Source organism: Salmo salar, chromosome ssa16 (assembly GCF_905237065.1).
Source record: "Salmo salar chromosome ssa16, Ssal_v3.1, whole genome shotgun sequence".
Classification (NCBI taxonomy): Eukaryota; Metazoa; Chordata; class Actinopteri; order Salmoniformes; family Salmonidae; genus Salmo; species Salmo salar.
Genome location: NC_059457.1, coordinates 61,806,460 through 61,832,566, shown reverse-complemented (window position 1 = coordinate 61,832,566; position 26,107 = coordinate 61,806,460).

The following is a 26,107-nucleotide window of genomic DNA, read 5'->3' as shown; positions in this document are numbered from 1 at the left end:
ACAATGCATGCATTTTTAGTTCTATCAAGTTCATATTTATATCCAAAAACAGCGTTTTACTATGGCATTGATGTTGAGGAAATCGTTTCCCTCCAATAACCGGCAGTCAAGTCAGCGTCACAAATTAAATAATTAAAATTAGAAAACATTGGTAAAATATTATATTGTCATTTAAAGAATTATAGATTTACATCTCTTGAACTCAATCAACTTGCCAGATTTAAAAATAACCTTACTGGGAAATCACACTTTGCAATAATCTGAGCACTGCGCCCAGAAAAATACGCGTTGCGATACAGACTAGACGTCATGTTGGGGAGATCTAAAATCGAAAATACTATGTAAATAATCCATTACCTTTGATTCTCTTCATCAGATGTCACTTCCAGGTATCACAGGTCCATAACGAATGTAGTTTTGTTCAAAAAAGCTCATCATTTATGTCCAAAAATCTCCGTCTTGTTAGCACATGATCTAAGCCAGCCGGACTTCTCGTCATGAACGAGGGGAAAAAATATATTTACGTTCGTTCAAACATGTCAAACGTTGTATAGCATAAATCATTAGGGCCTTTTTAACCAGAACATGAATAATATTCAAGGTGGACGAATGCATACTCTTTTATAACGTATTGGAACGAGGGTACCCAACATGAACTCGCGCGCCAGGTGTCTAATGGGACATCATCGTTCCATGGCTCTTGTTCGGTCAGATCTCCCTCCAGAAGACTCAAAACACTTTGTAAAGGCTGGTGACATCTAGTGGAAGCAATAGGAAGTGCCAAAATATTCCTCAGCCCCTGTGTTTTTCAATGGGATAGGTTTAAAGTCAATACAACACATCAGGTATCCACTTCCTGTCAGAAAATGTCTCAGGGTTTTGCCTGCCAAATGAGTTCTGTTATACTCACAGACACCATTCAAACAGTTTTAGAAACTTTAGTGTGTTTTCTATCCATATATAATAAGTATATGCATATTCTAGTTACTGGGTAGGATTAGTAACCAGATTAAATCGGGTACATTTTTTTATCCAGACGTGCAAATGCTGCCCCCCTAGCCCTAACAGGTTAAGGACATTACATCAAAGTTGGATCAGCCTGTAGTGTGGTTTTCCACTTTAATTTTGAGTGTGACTCCAAATCCAGACCTCCATGGGTTGATAAATTGGATTTCCATTGATTATTTTTGTATGATTTTGTTGTCAGCACATTCAACTATGTGAAGAAAAAAGTATTTAATAAGATTATTTCATTCTTTCAGATCTAGGATGTGTTATTTTAGTGTTCCCTTTATTTTTTGAGCAGTATATTTAACTTTCATAAGATCACAAGTGTAATACATCAAAATAAAGCTTAACTTCTTGTTAATCCAGCCGCTGTGTCAGATTTCAAAAAGGCTTTACAGCGAAAGCACACCATGCGATTATCTGAGGACAACGCCCCGCATACAAAAGCATGAAAAACATATTTTCAACCAGGCATGTGCGCCACGAAAGTCAGAAATAGCAATATAATAAATGCCTTACCTTTGATGATCTTCTTCTGTTGGCACTCCAAAAGGTCCCAGTTACATCACAAATGGTCCTTTTGTTTGATAATGTCCTTCTTTATATCCATAAAAACTCAGTTTTCAATTAATGTTTATAATCAAACCTCAGGTACCCTAATAAGTAAATAAACAATCAAATTTAAGACAGAGAATCATTATTGTCTTTACCGGAGAAAAGTACCAAAGAACGCGCTCTCTTCCACGTGCTTGGAAACACTACAGCCAAAATGGGAGCCGCCTAGAAAAATTACAATTTCTGGCTCACCTTTCCAAAAACCAGCATGAAACTCTTTCTAAAGACTGTTGACATCTAGTGGAAGGGGGGGGGGCTGTTGGCCAGGGTAGCCAGGAGGAAAGCATGGCCAGCCGTAGAGAAATGCTTATTGAAATTTTCGATTATCATAGATTTATCGGTGGTGACCATGTTACCTAGCCTCAGTGTAGTGGGCAGCTGGGAGGAGGTGCTCTTGTTCTCCATGGACTTTACAGTGTCCCAAAACTTTTTGGAGTTAGAGCTACAGGATGCAAATTTCTGTTTGAAAAAGCTAGCCTTTGCTTTCCTGACTGACTGCGTGTATTGGTTCCTGACTTCCCTGAACAGTTGCATATCGTGGGGACTATTCGATGCTATTGCAGTCCGCCACAGGATGTTTTTGTGCTGGTCAAGGGAAGTCAGGTCTGGAGTGGACCAAGGGCTATATCTGTTCTTAGTTTTACATTTTTTGAAAGGGGCGTGCTTATTTAAGATGGTGAGGAAATTACTTTTAAAGAATGACCAGGCATCCTCGACTGATGGGATGAGGTCAATATCCTTCCAGGATACCCGGGCCAGGTCGATTAGAAAGGCCTGCTTGCAGAAGTGATTTAGGGAGCGTTTGACAGTGATGAGGGGTGGTTGTTTGACCGCGGACCCATAGCGGAGGCAGGCAATGAGTGATCGCTGAGATCCTGATTGAAATCAGCAGAGGTGTATTTGGAGGGCAAGTTGGTCAGGATAATATCTATGAGGGTGCACATGTTTACGGATTTAGGGTTGTACCCGGTGGGTTCCTTGATGATTTGTGTGAGATTGAGGTCATCTAGCTTAGATTGTAGGACTGCCGGGGTGTTAAGCATATCCCAGTTTAGGTCACCTAACAGAACGAACTCTGAAGATAGATGAAGGTCAATCAATTCACATATGGTGTCCAGGGCACATCTGGGAGCTGAGGGGGGTCTATAACAGGCAACAACAGTGAGAGACTTATTTCCGGAGAGATTCATTTTTTAAATCAGAAGCTCGAACTGTTTGGGCATAGACCTGGAAAGTATGACAGAACTATGCAAGCTATCTCTGCAGAAGATTGCAACTCTTCCCCTTTGGCAGTTCTATCTTGACAGAAAATGTTGTAGTTGGGTATGGAAATCTCTGAATTTTTGGTGGCCTTCCTAAGCCAGCATTCAGACACGGCAAGGACATCAGGGTTGGTGGAGTGTGCTAAAGCAGTGAGTAAAACAAACTTAGGGAGGAGGCTTCTGATGTTGATATGCATGACACCAAGGCTTTTTCGATTACAGAAGTCAACAAATGAGAGTGTCTGGGGACACGCAGGGCCTGGGTTAACCTCCACATCACCCGAGGAACAGAGGAAGAATAGGATGAGGGTACGGCTAAAGGCTATCAAAACTGGTCATCTAGTGCATTGAGGACAGAGAATAAAAGGAGCAGATTTCTGGGCGTGGTAGAATAGATACAGGGCATAATGTGCAGACAGGGTTATGGTGGGGTATGGGTACAGTGGAGGTAAGCCCAGGCACTGAGTGATGATAAAAGAGGTTGCATCTCTGGACGTGCTGGTTATACTGGGTGAGGTCACCGCATGTGAGGGGGGTGGAACAAAGGAGGAATCTGAGGCATGTAGAGTAGGACTAGGGGCTCCACTGTAAACCAAAACAATATAACAATCCTAAACAACAGTTTACAAGGCATAGTTTAAAACTTTCTGAGATGTAGCCATTATTTACTATTTTACACGTAGGGTTAATATACATAACTTTAACCCATTTTATAAGAGATTCCCCAAAATTGAAATATTCTAGGCATTTATATGTAAACTCCAGTCGTACTTTATCAATAGCCTTTTTCAAAATCAGCTATGAAAACCAGGCCTGGTGTCCCCGATATTTCATAGTATTCTATTGTTTCCAGTACTTGTCTTATATTTTCTCCAATGTATCGTCCACGTAAAAAACCTGTCTGATTAGGATGAATAATATCTGATAATACTTTTTTAATTCTATGTGCCAAGCATTTTGCTAGGATTTTTGCATCACAACACTTTAGTGTAAGAGGTCTCCAATTTTTTTAATGGACTGGATCTTTATATATACCACTTGGGTCCTGTTTCAATAATAATGATATCAGACCTTCTTGTCTGATAATCTACCATTTATATAGGAGTGGTTAAAACATGCTAATAATGGTCTGAGTATATCAAAAATAGTTTTGTATACTTCCGCTGGTATGCCATCCAGCCCTGGAGTTTTCCCAGCCTTAAAGGCTTTAATTGCATCAAGAAGTTCCTCCTCTGTAATTTGGCCTTCACATGAGTCTTTCTGTACAGATGTTAATTTTACATCATTATTAGGAAAAAAATACATACAATTAGTTTCAGTTAGTGTAGATGGAGGAGAAACGAGTACTTTACTTCCTCTTTCAAAATATAATTCGGTGAATCATGCGTGACTCCATCATTTGTAACAAGTTTCAATACATTTTGTTTTGGTAGCATTTCTATATTGAAGATTGAAAAAGAATTTGGTGCATTTTCCCCCATATTACATCTAGTTCGCTTTATTTTTATAATATATTACACTGGATCTTTCTTGAATAAGTTCCTCCATTTCTTTTTGTTTTTCCTCTAACTTATTCTGTGCCTCTATAGTACAGTTTTTATTGCTATCTAACTGTACTGTTAGTCCTTCAATTTCCTTTGTTAATATGGACTCTTTTGATCTGAATTGCTTTTGTTTTATAGATGAATACTGAATTGCATGGCTTCTAAAGGCACATTTAAAAGTGTCCCATACAATAAGGGGATCTGCTATGTTATGTCTGAAAAAGTCAGTTATAAATTCTTCTGTCCTAATTCTAAACAATTTATCATCTAGTAGCCTTTGATTAAATTTCCAATATCCTCGCCCACGTGGAAATTCTGTAAGAGTAATATATATGCCAATTATGTGATGATCCGACCACATTCTGTCCCCTATCAACACTTTTTAAACTTTTGGAGCCAGAGAGAATGGCATAAGAAAGTAGTCAAGACGACTAGCTTGATTAAGCCTCCACCATGTATATCTCACTAGGTCAGGGTATTTGAGTCTCCATATATCCACTAATTCCAATATATCCATGACATTCATGATTTCCTTAAGTGCCTGAGGGTGATAGTTTGTAGTGTGATTTCCTTTCCGGTCCATAGAGGTATTTAACACCGTATTAAAATATCCCACCATAATAGTCTAGTGTTGCTTGTAGAGTTGATAAATTCTTATATATATTTTCAAAGAGGCTTGGATCATCATTATTTGGACCGTATAGGTTAATAAGCCATGTCTGTTTATTGTCCAATAACATATTTAAAATAATCCATCTACGTTGATGATCTGTTTGGACAATTTGTTTGGACAATACAGACAATACAGACATTCTTGTCACAATTGGATATTGCTGTTGATGATTAAGCATATATTATATTAACTTAGAATGCTTGTGTTCATACTTTCCTTAAGTACTGTACCAGAGTCACACATATCAGGTAGAAGAAGTTCTACCTGTATGCACCTATAAGGTACAATGATTCCAATGGGTTCACAGAATAAGGACCTGTCCCATGAGACATTGGGCAACAGTGGAAAACTGCACTGTAAGATGCACTCATGTCTACTAAGGCCTAGATTCAATCCGTATTGCGGAAGATCCGTGCTATAGCGCAGATCTTTCACGCTACGGATTGAATCTAGCCCTACGTTCCAGCAACTTACACACATAGGCTGCATCCATTGTTAACCAGTGGAGGGTGAACTACAGACTTCAGAGTCTTGTTCATTAGGGATTGCCCATTACCCAAATTGTCAATTGAAAAAAGTTTTGTTACAATGTGGAGTACTGGATATGACACAGGGCTGTTCAGGTATACGCTGACCTTGTTGAGATACCACCGCCTGTTAACATTGAGCTACAATCTGCGACTGAGTTAGGGCCCGGCGCTTGGACTCAGTTTGCCATGGATTCATCATCTGCTTTTTATTTTCCATAGAGCAATCAAACAGGGAGGGGAGAAAAGAGAGAAAAGGGGGAACAGTTGCAGGATGATGAGTGGGGGTGGGGAGGGTTGCCACGTGCTGAGAGAAGAAGGGGCCCCAGGAAAACAAAGCATGGCTGCTAAAGAAGAATGGAACCATGATTCATCATGCTGCAGCTCCTGACACTGCCATTGGCAACGAGCAGACAGAGTGCATGCTGGTCCTGTTGTTGTTGTGTTAGAGACAGCGGGCGCGAGTGAGGAGAGCAAGGGAGGGCAGTGACACTGTAATAGATGGAAAGAGAGGAGTGAATTCATATTAAACTAGAAACAAGAGCAGCTGAGCTTCCACGGGATGGAGGGAGGGAGTGAGGAAGGGAAAGGGAAAAGTGTGGAAAGGAAGGAGGGAGGGATAAGGCAGTGTGTGCTGCTACAAATCTGCCTAGTCATTCCTACCCACTGGGCACAGACATTAGTTCAACGTCTACATTTTGATTTACATTTACAACTAACATGAATTGAAAGTGAAATCAACTAAAATTTCACCACGTCATTGGATTTAGGTTAAAAGATAGTTGAAAAAAGACAAAATTCCCTTATGTTGATGATTTTTTTCAAAATCCAATCAGTTTTCCATGTTGATTCAACGTCATCACATAGCTATTTTGTTGTTGAAATGAAGTGGAACAATGTTGATTCAACCTGTTTTTGCCCAGTTTTCAGAAGTATGTCACTGAAATGGATTTCAAATGAGATCAGATCAGTTATTATTTAGTCACACAAATGTTTTTAATCGGGCCCTTCTAAAAGGCTGCGTATCAGAATAATCCCCCTCCACTTGTCTTAGCCAGGAAACATTTTCTTTCTGAGAGAGGCTATTTGGCTTACAGACAGCCCTTATCCACAATGACTTATGATTCTAATGGCTGTAACTCCCTGCTGGGTAGTGACAGTGTCATTCAACTCACTGACCACTCTGGGAAACATGGGGAGCGTTGCCAATGTTGACACAGTGTGTGTGTGTGTGTGTGTGTGTGTGTGTGTGTGTGTGTGTGTGTGTGTGTGTGTGTGTGTGTGTGTGTGTCTGAGATTTTGGTTTTGGAAAGACTGCGTGTTGCTGTCAAAGTACGTGGGTAGGTGTGTGTGTGTGTAGGTGGAAGGATAGTATACGGAGGCAGGTGAGGCATTTATCATTGGGCCTCAGTGAGTCAAATAAAATATCAGAAAATCCCCTCTCACATTGATAGAATTACGGAAACTGTTTTCCAGCAATCCCACAGACTGGGTAAAGACTTTCGGAAAATGACTCTCCTAGTGTCTTTCCAAACCACTCAAAGATAAGTGGGATGTTATTGGTCATTTGTCAAGAGAAACTCAAGAATCTCACAACTATAGTCTGTGGTTTGCTGATGTAGACACAAATTTGGGTCATTAGGACAACGGCCCTGATTTCCAAACTCATCTTCGGGAACCTCCTACATATAACTGAATCACTTTCTGTCTCCCTTTTCCAGAGAGGAAGAAATGTGTGTGTGTTTCTTTGTGTTTCTTTTTAATTGCACATCTCCATCAGACCGGTGGTCTCTGCTATAGTATGACAATGAAGGGGCTTTCCGTAATCGTCAGGGGAGGTGAGACATTGCTAGGGTAAGCAGTCGACTCCCGCACCGTCAAAACATTGGGTAAAGAAACCAAAACAACGATGGCCGCCACTCTAACGAGCTGCGACCTGAGGCCCGGGTCTGTGTGTGAGTCTGGGATGTGGGGCAATGGGAGGAGGGAGGGGGGAGAGAGGGATTGGGTTTGGGATGCCGGAAAAGGGGGAAGGAGGGGGGGCAGGGGGTTGAACTGTCGACCCGTTCCCTCAGGTTCACTCTCGCCTGTTTGTAGTCAATGGGGTGAAAGGAGTGGGAGGCGAAGGGAGGAGAGAGTGAGATTTGCCACGGATTTTGATCCTCAAAGAAGCCCTGTCTGGGCAAGGTAGCTAGGCCCTTCTGCTCGCTTCCAGCTTCGTTGCTCTTCCAAAACTAGCTCAGAGTTTTATTATGTTTAATTATGTTTTGTGAAAGTGAGAGGGCTCGGGGTTAAAGACGGTGTGCGGTCCTCCCTCGTCCAGGCTACACGATTGGACAAACAAACCTTGCTGTGATACCTGGCCATGTCTGTGTACTCAAGTTGACTTACAGCACTTACTTCTTATACTTACACATGCCCAGGATTCAAGACACTAATAGTCTATTACCCGTGCATATTTACTGTATCTAAAACTACATCTAATAGGCCTACATGCACATAAAACATGATTTACATGTTTCCTGTTATGGCTGCAGCCTTAACGAATTCTGCTTGTGATCATAGTAGAATTTGTTATCATTTAGAGACCGTTAGGTCAAACAGTTTTGGGTCTATACTTGTCCCTAGTCTTGCATCCTCCAGACTCGGGTCCAGACAATATGTATGCATTTGTTCACTTCCCCTTAATGATTTGAAAGGACTGGAATAAGATTTATGGATCAAATTCCCTTTAGCAGCCCATGCCTACACCAATGCTTTTAAATGCATGGGGAGTAGTGTACAAGTGCTCACTACAGGAGAAAGGACAAATTAAGAAGATCCAAGTATTGTTGGTTGATGAGTTCAGTTAGGAGAGAAATATAGGCAAGGAAATTAGGCAAAATATTTCAGCAACAATATACAACAACAAAACGCAGATTTCACAATTAGATTGAAATGAGTTCCTGATTAGATCTCTTATCTATCATCAATCATTTGTACGTTTAAAAGGCTGCTTTGACCCCTCCACATTTTCCATCATTGCTTCATTGTGTGTGTGTGTGTGTGTGTGTGTGTGTGTGTGTGTGTGTGTGTGTGTGTGTGTGTGTGTGTGTGTGTGTGTGTGAGAGAGAGAGAGAGAGAGTGAGAGACAGAGAGAGAGTGTGTACTGGAAGTTGTTTACCAAAACCCCTCGAAAATATCCCAGTCATGGTCCAATTTCCTCACATGTTAGATAACATTTCGTCCTATGGACGTCAGACGAGTCAAACACAGAGTCGAGTTTCAGCAACATGTTGCACCATCTTGGTCTGGATGAGTCTCTCCGCTGAATATTGAATTAAAGCAAAACACTAAATCTCTTGGAAGAGGACACACACTTAAGGGGTGTACTTTACGGCCTGTCTGCATGGAACCGCAAATGAGCCTCAGCTGCTGTTGCTGCAGTGTCTACAGAGAGTAGAGAGTCGTGTGTATGTGTGGTGGCGTTGTGATGGGCCACGGCATGTGGTGGTTGGTGTGGTAGCCGTTGAGGTGGGGAGCACTGGCCGCAGCCTTGTGTTTATGGGCTGTTTCTATGGCGGGCTCATTACAGCCATGCCAGATACACACCTCAGGCCTGATGAGCCGATGCCTGTGACACATTTGGATCACACACATGCTCACACACACACTGAAGCGAATGCACACACTCACACATAGGCATGCTGGCTGGCAGTCATTCATCCTGTTCACAACAACGGTATCAGATAACGATTGAAACTTCCATCAGCTCTTCCAGGTAGTGATGTCTTGCCCATGCCTTCATGGATATGGAGGCTAGCGTTACAAAACACCAGCCTGCTTTCAGAACCAACGGCCAGATGACCAGCAGCACTGCCAAGCCTTGGCACAGAGTGACCGATACTCTTAAGGTGGGGACAGTGTTGCGTAGCTTGCTGGGTCTGCATCCCAAATTGCACCTGAGTCCCTTAGTGACAGTACTTTTGACCAGTGCCGTCCCAGCTAGCACATTTGGGTCCTTGGAAGTTGTTGGAATGCATGGTTTGGGTTTCACATAGGTTGTGGGAATGAAGCCATATGTTTCCTGACAGGTATAATTGAACGTTTTTTAAGCGTTCTGAGAACAGAAGTGAAAATGTTAACTGTTCTGGGAATGTTTATTTTTTGGTTTCAGGGAGGTTCTGAGCACGTTTTACTATGGTTCCTAAAATGCTTTCCTGTGAGGATTTATTAACGCTCTGAGTACAGAAATTATAGGTTATTTTGAGATTTTTGAATAACTTCCTTAAAACTTTCACTGAATGTTTCAATAAGGCTTTTAATAACACTTCTATATTATTTTGGGCTACAGTTTTTGAACTCCAAGCACAGATAAGACACATGGAAATTAATTTCCTTAGCCATTAAAAGTGAAATGTTTAACCCATTAATTTAACCTGCTTCATTATTTATGTATTACCAGTTGATGAACAACTTCAATACATAATGGAAAATTTGTCTACGAATAAGAATAAAAAAGTGAATATAACTTCTTAGATTTGATGGAGACATTACACATCTTAGTACCTTATCAATTTATGATTTGTATCAATGTGGACGAGAGACAGGGGAGCAGGAACAGAGTATTTTTTGCCGAGCAATGCAATGAAGCTGGATCATTCTGGCAATGATACCTGCACCATCTACACGCTGCAAAGACTCCCTAACTCTTTGCCATTGTACACGATGGCCCATTGCTTGGAGACTTCCTTTGACCATTCTAAAGTTGGCATGAGGCATCCTTGCCTTAATGGACCTGACTTTCTGGTCTAACTCTTCATCTGACATATCAGAATAGCATTCCCTGACAGACATATTGTGTTCATTCGTCCTTCTGTAAAAAAAGCTAACAGTTACATGTGGTGGTTAATTTCTGTATTACCAAATTCCAAATTTCACACACCAGTCAGAGTTATACTTAAACTAAATTTTTAATAATAAGAGCTTTGCAATAGCAATGACTTTCAACGATTCCCTATTTCTAATGAACCGTTGAGAGTGACAACATAATGGCTACTGAGATCTTTTATAGCAAAGATCCACCCCCCTAGTCGACATAACAAACCACAGATATTAGGAACAGTTCAAAGGAAGACTTTATAATGAGAAAGGAGTATCCCATAGCCAGATAGCATTCCCTATAAATTATCATTCAGTTTGGTCCCTAAGACGAGGTTCTAATCTCGTTCCTGGTACTTCATAGCACAAAACCACCAACTCATCCAATGGCATATAACTCAATTGTCAACTCTAGATACTCCCATCTCAAGTAAAATCCCTTCTTGACCCCTCTCCTAGACAAGCTCACTGAGAGGAGTGAGTCTCTAGGTCATACACTATCCCAGGATAAGTGCAACATCAGAGGACATACAATGGTTCCAGACACTGCCATACACCTCCCCCCAATGCCAAAGGAGGGAGTGACTTGCGCACAGACATTGTGGAGACAAGTAATTTGTTCCCCCTTAATCACGCCATCCCTTCACATGGTTTAAGAATAGGTAAAGACACATTCACATATGAAAACCATGTTCCATCCTGTCCTCTTCCCTTTCTGATATTCTGCATAGCACCAGAGACATGTAAAAGACAAGCCTGACCTCTCCCCTCTCTGGGCCCCAAGTGACTGAGCCCCAGCTGAGGGAAGAAGTGCAACTGCCAACACCAAAGTCCAAAGGGATACATTCTAATAACAAGTATATCACATAAGCATATTATGTGACTATAGACTATATACACATATGGATGAGCGATGTCAGAGTGGAATGGACTAAGATACAGTAGAATAGTATAGAATACAGTATATACTGTACATATGAGATGAGTAATGGCAGATATGTAAACATTATTAAAGTGACCATTCCTAGTGTTCCATTCCATAAAGTGGCAGTGGTTTCTAGTCTATGCCTATAGGCAGCAGGCTCTGTGCTAGTGATGGCTGTTTAACAGTCTGATGGCCTTGAGAGAAAGATTTTTTTCAGTCTCTCGGTCCCAGCTTTTTCATTCTCTCGGTCCCAGCTGTGACATCGGATGCTGTAGGTGTTCTGGAGGGCGGGTAGTTTACCCCCGGTAATGCTTTGGGCAGACCGCACCACCCTCTAGAGACCCTTGCGGTTGTGGGTGGTGCAGTTGCCATAGCAGGCAGTGATACAGGCCGACCGCATGCTTTCAATTGTGCATCTGTAAAAGTTTGTGAGGGTTTTAGGTGGCAATTGAGGGTTTTAGGTGACAAGTACAGGGAGTAACTTTAAACATGGACCGAAACACAAGTAGCGTACAGACATATAACACAGGAATAGAATCGATAACACCTGAGGAAAGAACCAAAGGGAGTGACAGATATAGGAGAGGTAATCAGGAAGGTGATGGAGTCCAGGTGAGTTTCATGAGGAGCAGGTGAGCGTAATGATGGTGACAGGTGTGCATATAATGAGTAAACTGGCGACGTTGAGCGCCGGAGAGGGGGAGCGGGAGTCAACGTGACACAGGTACCCAAGTAGCAACAAACAGCACAGCAGAATGGAGACAACGCAGAAGTGTGAATTCACAGTTCCCACAGAAGAACGTTGTTTTTTAATGTTCTCTGAACTATATGAGAACATTACCAATGTCAAACCAGATGGAGAACATTGCTTGAACTTTACCAAAATGTAATTGAAATGTAACCATGTTTGAACTTTTAGGAAATCTTCTGTTAAAGTAATGAAATACCAAGAAAATAAAGGTCTTTGTCAGGTTCCTTAATAAATGTGCTGAGAATGTTCCAAAGCCAAGGAACTATCCTGCACCATTCCCAGAAAGATGTGGGATCAATAACCATAGGACAACCACACTCTCACCAAACATAATTTGCTAGGTGGGTAAGTTTTATCATATCATAGCTTGGGTAAATACCTCTATCCCTCGGCTTCCTGAATGGCACAGGGGTTAAGGCACTGCATTGCAGTGCTAGCTGTGCCACTAGAGATTATGGATTCGAGTCCAGTCTCTGTCGCAGCCGGCTGTGACCGGGCGACCCATGGGGTGACGCACAATTGGCCCAGTGTCGTCTGGGTTAGGGGAGGGTTTGGCTGGCAGGTATGTCCTTGTCCCATCATGCGCTAGTGACTCCTGTGGCAGGCCAGGTGCAGTGCACGCTGACACGGTTGCCAGGTGTACGGTGTTTCCTCTGACACATTTGTGTGGCTAGCTTCCTGGTTAAGTGGGCATTGTGTCAAGAAGCGGTGCGGCTTGGTTGGGTTGTGTTTCGGAGGATGCACGGCTCTCGACCTTTGCCTATCCTGAGTCCGTATGGGAGTTGCAGCGATGAGACAAGACTGTAACTACCAATTGGGTAGAAAAAGGATTAATAAAAAATACCTCCATCTCATAGGTCTCACAGGAATTTGACCTAATTTATACAGCAGGACTTGTTCATTCAAAACAGTTGACAGGGATATACAGTAAGTCAACAATATTATTTTTAGTGCAGTGAAACAAGATGTTTACATTAATGTTACGGCTAGACGTTCTGCTAACGGAACCCCTCGACAACATCCGGTGAAATGGCACAGCACCAATTTCAAATTAAATTACTATAAATATTAAACTTTCATGAAATCACAAGTGCAATACATCAAATTAAAGCTTAACTTGTTGTTAATCCAGCCGCTGTGTCAGATTACAAAAAGGCTTTACGGCAAAAGCAAACCATGCAATTAATTATCTGAGGACAGCGCCCCATCATACAAATGCATAACAAATCATTTTCAACCAGGGAGGTGCGACATGAAAGTCAGAAATAGCGATATAAAAAATGCCTTACCTTTGATGATCTTCTTCTGTTGGCACTCCAAAATGTCCCAGTTACATCACAAATAATCCTTTTGTTCGATAATGTCCGTCTTTATATTCATAAAAACTCAGTTTAGCTGGCACGCTTCAGTCAAAAATCCACTCAGTTTCCCTCCATCAAGATGCATAGAAAATGAATCCCAAATGTTACTAATAAACTTTTCAAAACAAGTCAAACAACATCTATAATCAAACCTTAGGTATCCTATTACGCAAATAAACAATAAAACTTAAGACGGAGAATCGTTATTGTCTTTACCGGAGATAAACAAAAAGAACGCACACTCGTCCATGTGCAATGAAACACTACAAGCCAAAATGGGAGCCACCTAGAAAAACTACAATTTCTGGGTCATTTTTCCAAAAACAAGAATGAAACTCTTTCTAAAGACTGTTGACATCTAGTGGAAAATCTAGGAAGTGCAATTTGGGAGGACAGGGGCTTATAATTATTGTACTTGCCATTGAAAATAGAGGTAAGCTGATTTTTTTGGGAGGGGGGATGGTTTTCCTCGTGGTTTCGCCTGCCATATCAGTTATGTTATACTCACAGACATATTTTAACAGTTTTCAAAACTTTAGATTGTTTTCTATCCAAATCTACCAATTATATGCATATCCTAGCTTCTGGGCCTGAGTAACAGGCAGTTTACTTTAGACACGCTTTTCATCCGGACGTGAAAATAGTGCCCCCTAGCCCAAAGAGGTTAAAGCTTATACTGTAAGTATTGTGTTATCAAGTCCAAATAGATGAAAGCGATATTTGAGTTATCTTTTTGTGTTGAATGGTGAAAGACTTGGTGGTATCCATTTAAGTATCTTAGCAGGTAGCCTAGTGGTTAGAGCATTGGACTTGTAACTGAAAGGTTGCAAGATTGAATCCCAGAGCTGACAAGGTAAAAATCTGTCATTCTGCCCCTGAATAAGGCAGTTAAACCACTTTTCCTAGGCTGTCATTGAAAATAAGAATTTGGTCTTAACAGACTTGCCTAGTTAAATAAAGGTAAAATAAAAAGTAACATTTATCACTGAGATGGTTGGGACCTGATGAGAAGGGGAGAGGAAGGGCTGATGATATGTGTGAACTGTTATTTACTGGGACTCTGTCCATCTGTGGAGCCCAACCCTTATGAGTGTGCACTGTCCAGATTATCCAACTTTTGCACATCTGGAGTAGGTCTGGTAGTGGTTACTTGCACACAGATACATATATGAGATGTGCACACACTCAGATCCAGGATTCTCAGACCATGAGTAACATGATTCTCTGGTCTGATGAAACCAAGATTGAACTCTTTGGCCTGAATGCCATACGTCACGTCTGGAGAAAACATGGTGGTGGCAGCATCAGGCTGTGGGGATGTTTTTCAGCAGCAGGGAGACTAGTCAGGATCGAGGGAAAGATGAACGGAACAAAGTACAGAGAGATCCTTTCTGAAAACCTCCTCCAGAGCGCTCAGCACACAGCCAAGACACACAACCCTAAGCACACAACCCTAAGCACACAACCCTAAGCACACAGCCAAGACAACGCAGGAGTCCTTTAGTGGCCCAGCCAGAACCTGGACTTGAACCCGATCGAACATCTCTGGAAAGACCTGAAAATAGCTGTGGAGCAACCCTCCCCATCCAACCGAACAGAGCTTTAAAGGATCTGCAGAGAAGAATGGGAGAAACTCTCAAAATACCGGTGTGCCAAGCTTGTAGCGTCATACCCAAAAAGACTATAAGCTGTAATCGCTGCCAAAGGTGCTTCAACAAAGTAATGAGTAAAGGGTCTGAATACTTATGTAAATGTCATATTTATGTTTTTTATTAGAAATACATTTGCAGAAATGTCCAAAAACATGTTTTTGTTTGGTCATTATGGGGTATTGTGTGTAGATTGATGAGGGGGAAAACTATTTAATACATTTTAGAATAAGGCTAACGTAACAAAATATGTAAAAAGTCAAGGGGTCTGAATACATTCCGAATGCACTGTATGACACACACATACAGATATATAGATTCAAATACATTATGATTTATGTCTTTAAAAGCACACACACAGTAAATGTGTCTCCCATATGCATATACATACAACAGAGATATTTTCAGGTTCCAAAAAATGTCTGTCTCAGCATTTTCCAGTAGTTTTGTTTTGTGACCAGATTTCCCTGAAAAGTTGAGAGGCTTCCCCCAGGGAAAAAGAAAATAAACACTGGCAAATGCCCCCACTCCTCCTTCTCATCCCCCTCTCCTCCTCCTCCGTTTTACAGTCATCCATCCAGACAAGAGAAGCACATTAACCCAGCTTCAGTGACCCACCCTCTCCATCCTCTTTCCATCTTTTTTCCATCTCCACCTATCCTCTCCTTCTCCCACATACAGCCTAGGCAGTGCATGATAGCCAAGGGGCCAGGGTTCTGGTCTAGAAGCACGGTTTTGACTGCTCCTACAGTTTTGCTTTGGTACTTCAGTTTAACTGACACGCAGCCCATGAAGAACATTTCCATAGATGGCCACATAGAGAAGTCAGATTTGAAAACATCACCTTTGTGCACAAAACATCCATTGGATTATTCAAATAATTGTCTCTGAGGCCAAGATACAGTACTAACATTTTATATTTAACCATGCCTGCCATGTTTTTGGATGACATTGTTGCTGCTCGCACTGCTCCCTGTGCACACTGAGTGCTAGTGCGCATGTGATGTTGGTCTGTATAAACCGGATGCAACTCATTGTAAATAAGAATTTGTTCTTAATTGACCTAGTTAAATAAAGGTAAAATAAATACAGTAGGCAGTGCATGGATAACAATTGATATTTGACAAGCTGATCCTTATTCCTAAGTTTAACTGTAACACACTCATGCAGTGGCTTCAGAAAGTATTCATAATCCTTGATTTATTCCACATTTTGTTGTGTTAATCATTTAAAAAAATGAATCCACAATCTACACACAATACATCCTAATGACAAAGGAAAAACATATATTTTTTGAAAAAATGTAACATTTATTGAAAATGAAATACAGAAATATCTAATTTGCATAGTTATTCACACCCAATCATTTGTAGAAGCACCTTTGGCGTCGATTACAGCTTTGAGTCATTTTGGGTCTGCATAAGCACATCTGGATTTGGGGATTTTTTCCGCATTCTTCCTTGCAGATGTTCTCAAGTTCTGTTAAGTTACAGTAGATGGGGAGCGGCAGTGAACAGCAATCTTCAAGTATTTCCCAAGATTTTCAATAGGGATTCAAGTCTGGGCTTTGGCTGGGCCACTCAAGGACTTTCACATTCTTGCTCTGAAGCCATTCCAGTATTGCTTTGGCTGTATGCTTCAGGGTCATTGTTCTGTTGGAACGTAAATCTTCACCCCAGTCTAAGGTCATTTGCACAGTGAACAGGTTCTCATCAAGGATTTGCCTATATTTGGTCCATTTCTTGTTCCCTCTGTCCTTACCAGTCTCCCAGTCCCTGCTGCTGAAAAGCATCCCAATAGCATGATGCTGCCACCACCATGCTTCACAGTAGGGAATGTGATAGATGAGTGATGAGATGTGCCTGGTTTTCTCCAGACATAGCATTTTCCATTCAGGCCAAAGAGTAATTTTTTGGTCTCATTAGACCACAGGTTATGCTCCGAGTCTTTCACTTGCCTTTTTGCAAACTCCAGGCGTGCTGTCATGTGCCTTTTTCTCAGGAGTGGCTTCCGTCTGGCACACTCTCCCATAAAGCCCAGATCGGTGAAGTGCTGTAGAGACTGTTGTCCTTCTGGCAGGTTCTCCCATCTCAGCCAAGGAACTCGGTAGTTCTGTCAGAGTGGTCATTGGGTTCTTGGTCACCACCCTTGCCAAGGTCCTTCTTGCTCGGTTGCTCAATTTGGTCGAACGGCCAGCTCTTGGCAGAGCCTGGGTAGTTCCATATTTTTTCAATTTCTCAATGATGGAGACCACTGTGCTCTTGGAAACTTTCAGCACTTTTGAAATTATTTTACACCGTTCCCTAGATATATGCCTCATCACAATTCTAGAGATCTACAGACAGTTTCTTGGACTTCATGGCATAGTTTCTGCTTTGACATGCATTGTCGACTGTGGGAACTTATGTAGACAGGTGTGTTTCTTTATAAATCATGTCCAAAAATGTTAATTGGCCACAAGTGGACTCAATCAAGTTGTAGTGATGTCTCAAGGATGATCAAAGGAAATTGAATGCACCTGAGCTCAATTTGGAGTGTAAATGAGATATTTCTGTATTTAATTTTCAATACATTTGCAAACATTTCTCAAAATATTTTCACTTTTGTGTGTAGATGGGTGAAAAAACATCAACACCAACACCAATGTTTAATTCAGGCTGTAACACAATAAAATGTGGAAATAAGTCAAGGGGTATGAATACTTTCTAAAGGCACTGTATATATGCCGGTCAAACATCCACTACCCTGAGAATTTGATGCAGTGCACATGTCCCCCATGCAGGAATCAAACCCAGAACCTTGGTGTTTCAAGCAGCATGGTTTAACCAACTGAGTCATCACAACTAAGTCATAAAGCCCCTATTTGTTTTTCTGACCACAAGGCCTAACCAGGAAAAACTCTGGTGGGGTCCTAGTCAACCATGCACCAAAGCAGGCAACCAACCTCCTGTTGGGTCACCAGCAAACCACTACTCTAGCAACACCGAGGCCATACAGCAATGCTGCACAATAACGGAGTCATCAGAACCACTATGAGTAAGGCTCTGAAATTTGGTCACCAAGCCAATAGGCTAGCAACACTTTGACTGTGCAGCTATGCTAAGCTATTCCACTGTCTCTTGGATAATTGCTAACTGCACATCAGATCCGGTCATAGCTAGATGGGATGCAGCTTATGTCAAACTGAAGTCAAAAGTTGCATGTTCGGGGAGAATCTTTGCATTTTAGCTAAACCAAACCTTAACCCAATTCTCTTAACCTGCTACGGTGCCTTGCAAAAGTATTCACCCCAAAATACAACGTAAATCTACCTAACTACCCCATTCGTCTTCATCTAATGAAATACTGTCTACTTTGTGTTTGTGTGTATTTGTGTGGGTGTACGGGTGTGCATGTTTACAGATGTAATATACAATGAGCATACAAAACATTAAGAGCACCTGCTCTTTCCATGACATAGACTGACCAGGTGAATCCAGGTACAAAGCTATGATCCCTTACTTGTTAAATCCACTTCAATCAGTGTAGATGAAGGGGAGGAGACAGGTCAAATAAGCCTTTGGGACAATTGAATAAAATGATTGTGTACATGTGCCATTCAGAGGGTAAATGGACAAGACACTAGATTTAAGTGCCTTTGAACGGGGGTATGGTAGTAGGTGCCAGGCACACAGGTTTGTGTTAAGAACTGCAATGCAGGCTGAGTTTTTCATGCTTAACAGTTTTCTGTGTGTATCAAGAATGGCCCACCATCCAAAGGACGTCCAGCCAACTTGACACAACTGTGGGAAGCATTGGAGTCAACATGGGACAGCATCCCTGTGGAACGCTTATGACACCTTGTAGAGTCCATGGCCCGACGAATTGAGGCTGTTCTGAGGGAAAAAGGAGTGAGGGGGGGTGCAACTCAATATTAGGAAGGTGTTCCTAATGTGTGGTATACTCAGTATACACTGATCACAAGGTTATGAGAGAGATCTACATGAGTCCTCTGGATTATACAATCAAAATCTGATTAATGCTGTCGAACCACCTGAGACTAGAGTCTGGCATGTGGACAGTCAATCGCGCTGACATTTAGATTGAGACACTGAACTGCAAGTGTCAGCATCTGGGTTCAAACCTGGGTCTAATGCATGCCAGAAGAGTGCATGATTAGCCTTTTAAGTCAAACAATATGGCCTTGGGCATTGTTCAGGAGCCAATGTACTGTAACTCTGCAGGTCTTAACCAAGGTTACTCGTCACGTGTGTGTGTTCAACAAAACACCTGCAGACACCTATAAATCTTCACATGTTGTCATCTCTAATTGATGTTGTGGGCACATCATAAGATTTTTCACCTTGTCGGCTCCGGCATTCGAACCAGCGCCCTTTCGGTTACTGGCTCAATGCTGTCACCTCGAGGCTACCTGCGGCCGCATATTAGTCCATGTGTGTGTGGGGAGTGGTGGTGGATTGTGTGTGTGTATCTGTGCGTACATCTTTGTGTGCTTGCACTCACGTGGGTGCGCATATGTGTGTATCCTGTGTGTGGTAGTGTACCACAGCTGTGCCAATAAAATATTCTCATTGCTGCTGGCTCTCATCAGAGAAGGAATATCTAATTCTGTATGTGTTTTAGTTACCGTTTCCTCTCCTATTTCCTCTCGTCCATTCTAAATTACACTCACAAGTCACAACTCAGCTTTTAATTGGAGTAGCCACCGTGGCTTCTACTATAAAATAACATGTGTTTGAAACATGTATATGAATCTCCAACAATGACTCATGATTAGAATAACTATTTAAACTCCTTCACTTCTAATTCCTGTGTCTTTAGCTATATCTGAAAATCCTATAATGACCTTGCAATTTCCTTTTCCGTTCTCTGGTATCCTTTAATTTAGCAGTTTGACTTTGATCACACTGTAACACTTTATATTATGTTGTCGCGTAAAATGTGCCAACTGCCAACAGAGGACCTTTGCAATGATTGAGATTTTTACTCCAACCAGATCCTTCTTAGAATTTGTGTCCCGAAACAGTAGCCTACTAGTTATCTTGAATACGGGCCTCAAATGGATCATGCATGTGCAACTGATTTGAGTTGCTTAAATTCAGGTTGAAATATCCCCACACGCGGCATTGAATTGCTAGCTTTTCGGTGGCGCAGCTGGCTAAGGTATATCAAGAAGAAGGTCACAATTGTTTCCAAGACAGAGGATCCGAAATCGACTCCAGGATGAGCTCGTGTGGAAGGAAGCTATACTGTTGAGCAGCAGCATGACGCTTGGTTTATTTGTTGATTTTATTAGGATCCCCATTAGCCGACACCAATGGTGACAGCTAGTCTTACTGGGTTCTGACACATAACGAAAAAGACTTTACAGACAAAATACTTTACAATTTAAAAAACATGAACATGTAGTGTGCATGTGTGTGCATCTATCAGTTACACATACATGTCAGTACATACACACAACAAGTAGGTCAATTTTGGGAGAGGCATTGAGCCGTGAGGTGTTTTATTTGTTTTTTTAAACCAGGTTTGCTGGTTACTTGTGCTATATGAGATGGAAGGGAGTTCCTTGAAATCATGGCTCTGTATAATAGAAAGACACCTGTTGGAATGTCTGGTGGGGTAAGAGTGTGTGTCAGTGCTGTGTGTAAGTTGACTATGTAAACAATTAGGAATTTCCAACACATTAGTATTTCTTATAAAAACAAGAAGTGATGCAGTCAGCATTTCCTCAACTCTTAGCCAAGAGAGACTGACATGCATAGTATTGATATTAGCCCTCTGATTACAATGTAAATCAAAACTTGCTGCTTTGTTCAGAGCCAACTGCAGTTTAACTAGGTCCTTCTTTGCAGCGCTTGACCATATGATTGGACAATAATGAAGATAAGATAAAACCAGAGCCTCTAGGACTTGATTTGTGGGGTGTGGTGTCAAAAAATCCATTCATTACCAGATTCAGCTGAGGTCTAGAACTTAGGGAAGGATTTGTACCAAATACAATGCTCTTAGTTTTAGAGATGTTCAGGACCAGTTTATTACTGGCCACCCATTCCAAAACTGACTGTGACTATTTGTTAAGGGCTTCAGTCACCTCATTAGCTGTGGTTGCTGATGAGTATATGGTTGACTCATCAGCATACATGGACACACATGCTTTGTTTAATACCAGTGGCAGGTCATTGGTAAAAATATAAAAGAGTAGAGGGCCTAGAGAGCTTCCCTGCGGTACACCACACTTTATATGTTTGACATTAGTGAAGCTTCCATTAAAGAAAACCCTCTGAGTTCTATTAGATAGATAGCTCCTCTGAATCCACAATATGGCAGAGGTTGAAAAGCCATAACACATACAACAACATGTTATGGTCAATAATATCAAAGGCTGTACTGAAATCTAATAATACATCTCCCACAATCTTCTTATTATACATTTCATTTGTTTACAGAAAAATGGCATTGTATATGGTCAAACATTTTTCCCTAAAGCAGCAAGCTGATAGGCTGGCTGTTATAACCAGTAGTCATGGGTAGTGGAATGACTTTGGCTTCCCTCCAGGCCTGAGGAAAACACTTTCCTCTAGGCTCAGATTAAAGATATGACAGCTTGGAGTGGCTATAGAGTCAGCTACCATCCTCAGTAGCTTTCCATCTAAGTTGTCAATGCCAGGTGGTTTGTCATTGTTGATTGATAACAATAATTGTTCCACCTCTCCCACACTAACTTTACTAAATTCTAACAATGCTTCTCATTCTCTCTTTTATTCATTTTTTTTATGCATGAATACGATGACGCACTGTTCGTTTTGGGCATTTCCTGCCTAAGTTTGCCCACTTTGCCAATGAAGTAATCATTAAAATAATTGGCAACATCAAATGGTTTTGTGATGAATAAGCCATCTGATTTGACGAATGATGGAGTTGAATTTGTCTTTCTGCCCATCATTTAATTTAAAGTACTCTGAAGTTATATTATTGATCTTGGCTTCATAATACCGTATCTTCTTATTTTTGTTGCATTTAGTCACACAATTTCTCAATTCGCAGTAAGTCATCCAGTCAGATCTCTTTCAACCATACAGTATTTAAATTCCTCATCAACCATTAACAGTTCTAATAGTCAGTTTGTCTACAGGTGCATGTTTATCAATAATTGGAAGAAGCATACTCATCAATTTGTCAAGTGCAGTGTCTGGATGCTCCTTATTAATCACATCAGTTCCAACAAATATTGTAACAACATCCACATAAGAGTCAGAGCAAAATCTTTTTTATGATATTTTTTATGGCACCGAAGAGGATGGCTGACGTTTTACATGGCCGTAACCAATTGTGCTATTTTGTTCTTTTTTTTTTTTTTTAACTTCTTTTTTTTAACTTATTTTGCATATAATGTTGGTGCTACCGTCTGTTATGACCGGAAATAACTACTGGACATCAGAACTGGGATTACTCAGTACAAACTGGAAGAAGCTTTTTTTTTTCCTTTTTCATGCTAGGGTCTATTTTTCTCCACTTCCTGTCTGACTGACGTTCCCAAAGTAAACTGCCTGTTACTCAGGCCGAGAAGCCAGGATATGCATATAATTGGTACCTATGGATAGAAAATACTTTGAAGTTTGTAGAAATGTTAAAATAATGTATGGGACTATAACACAATTGATATGGTAGGAGAACATCAAATTGTTTTGTTGTTGAGATCCCATCCTCTTTCAATGGAAAGCAATGGGTCCTATGCAATTCCAGCTCCCAGATTGCAATTCCTATGGCTTCCACTAGATGTCAACAGTCTTTGTTCAAGGTGTCAGGCTTGTATCTTCCCAAACGAGGAAGAATTTTGAGTTTTGGTACAGGGAGTCAGAGTTGGAAATCGTACTACAGAGGCAAGCACATATGGCCCAGTACATCACTGGGGCCAAGCTTCCTGCAATCCAGGACCTATATAATAGGCGGTGTCAGAGGAAAGCCCATAAATTGTCAGAGACTCCAGTCACCCAAGTCATAGACTGTTTTCTCTGCTACCGCACGGCAAGCGATACCGGAGTGCCAAGTCTAGGACCAAAAGGCTCCTTAACAGTTTCTACCACCAAGCCATAAGACTGCTGAACAATTAAGCAATCAAATGGCCACCGGACTATTACATTGACAGCCCCCCTCCATTTGTTTTGTACACTACTGCTACTCGCTGTTTATTATCTATGCATAGTCACTTCACCCCTACCTACATGTACAAATTACCTCTAACCTGTTCCCCCGCACAATGACTCGGTACTGGTACCCCCTGTATATAACCTCATTATTGTTATGTTATTGTGTTACTTTTTATCATTTTTTACTTCAGTTGATTTGGTAAGTCTTTTCTTAACTCTTCTTGAACTGCACTGTTGGTTAAGGGCTTGTAAGTAAGCATTTGACGGTAAGGTCTACACTTGTTGTATTTTGTGCATTTGACAAATAAAGTTTGATTTGATTTGATTATATTTATATTAAATTTTAGGCCCAGCTTCCAGAACTTTCCTGGATATAGCCACTATATTGTGATCACTTGATGCAATAGGTATGGATACAGCTTTAGAACAAAGTTCTACAGTATTACTAAAAATGTGATCAATACATGTGGATGATCTTGTTCATGTTGTGTTTGTAAACACCCTGGTAGATTGATTAATAACCTGAACCAGATGACAGGCACTGGTTACAGTGAGAAGCTTCCTCTTGAGACAACCGCTTGATGAAACCCAGTCAATATTCTGGTCACCAAGAAAGTAGACTTTTTTTATTTACATCAAATACAGTATTTACATTTACATTTTAGTCATTTAGCAGACGCTCTTATCCAGAGCGACTTACAGTGGTGAATGCATACATTTCATTTCATGCATTTTTTTGTACTGTATCAAGCATTTCACACACATTATTTATATACTGACTGTTAGAAAATAATAGGATTTAGATGAGGCAGGTGTACCTGCAACCACAACACTTCAATAACACTTGACATGAGATTGAGGGATATGGCTCTTATATACAGCAACACATCTCCCATAAGCACCTGAAAATAAGCAGTGAATTAAATTATTTTTTGAGGTCACTAAACCATTGCAATCACATTGCTGGACATGTTATGATACTCACCTTTGCTCCTTCTGGTAGGTCCCGGCATCTTTTCATAACCAGGGGATCAGTCTGGCACCCAACTGTGCACTTTGTCTAACAGAAAAACAAGATAATCATCATCCCTCAATTATAAACATAGCTCAAGAAATAACGTGATTTTACTTGTTTGAACAACATAAAAAATATTAACTACTGTACTGCATTTGTACTTGCAGGAAATAAAGAAGACTTCATAAAAAGAAAGGCATATTGCCTTTATTTGACACTGGGGAGGTGATGGGTCAATCAGAAATGTTGTGTCGCTGACTGCTCTTCCATCTCGTGCGTCAGCAGTTGGTCAGGATCGTTATCAGGATTGTGCACTGGGTGAGTAGGACATTGTTCTCCTCTAATTGTGGAAATGTTGTGGAGAATCACACATGCCACAATAATGTCACATGTCCTTTCTGGGGTGACCCTGAGCCTATGAAGGCACTGGAACCTGGCCTTGAGCATCCCAATGGTCATCTCTACCTCAGGATCTGGGTAAGGAATCAGCAAATAGGACTGGCAGGTGTACCCTCTGTCACCGAGCAGGTAACCATCGAACTGTCCTATGATAACACGAGGATACAGTTTAAATGTTCAGTTGCAATAGGAGGAAACAAAATATTGATTATAATAGGATATAGCTATATACACTACCGTTCAAAAGTTTGGTGTCACTTAGAAATGTCCTTGTTTTAAAGATTTATTTTTAAATGTCAGTTTTATTGCTTCTTTAATCAGAACAATAGTTTTCAGCTGCGCTAACATAACTGCAAAAGGGTTTTCTAATGATCAATTAGCCTTTTAAAATGATAAACTTGGATTAGCTAACACAACGTGCCATTGGAATACAGGAGTGATGGTTGCTGATAACTTGTTATGGATAGGGGGCAGTATTTTCACGGCCGGATAAAAAACGTACCCGATTTAATCTGGTTATTACTCCTGCCCAGAAACTAGAATATGCATATAATTAGTAGCTTTGGATAGAAAACACTCCAGAGTTTCTAAAACTGTTTGAATGGTGTCTGTGAGTATAACAGAACTCAAATGGCAGGCCAAAACCTGAGAAGATTCTGTACAGGAAGTACCCTGTCTGACCATTTCTTGGCCTTCTTTGTCATCTCTATCCAAAACAAAGGATCTCTGCTGTAACGTGACACTTCCTAAGGCTCCCATAGGCTCTCAGAAGGCGCCAGAACGTTGAATGATGACTCTGCTGTCCCAGGCTGAAAAACAGTAGCGCATTTGGTAAGTGGTCGATCTGAGAACAATGACACGGGTGTGCGCGTGCACGTGAAGAGTCCATTTTACTTTTTCAGTCTTTGAACGAAAACGACGACTCCCGGTCGGAATATTATCGGGATTTTACGAGACAAATCTCAAAAAAATTGATTTTAAACAGCGTTTGACATGCTTCGAAGTATGGTAAAACCTTCGGATAGTGTCTTGAATGCACAAACAAAACGCCGCTATTTGGATATAACCATGGATTATTTGGAACCAAACCAACATTTGTTGTTGAAGTAGAAGTCCTGGGAGTGCATTCTGACGAAGAACAGCAAAGGTAATCCAATTTTTCTTATAGTAAATCTGAGTTTGGTGAGTACCAAACTTGGTGGGTGTCAAAATAGCTAGCCCGTGATGGCGAGCTATCTACTCAGAATATTGCAAAATGTGCTTTCACCGAAAAGCTATTTTAAAATCGGACACCGCGATTGCATAAAGGAGTTCTGTATCTATAATTCTTAAAATAATTGTTATGTTTTTTGTGAACGTTTATCGTGA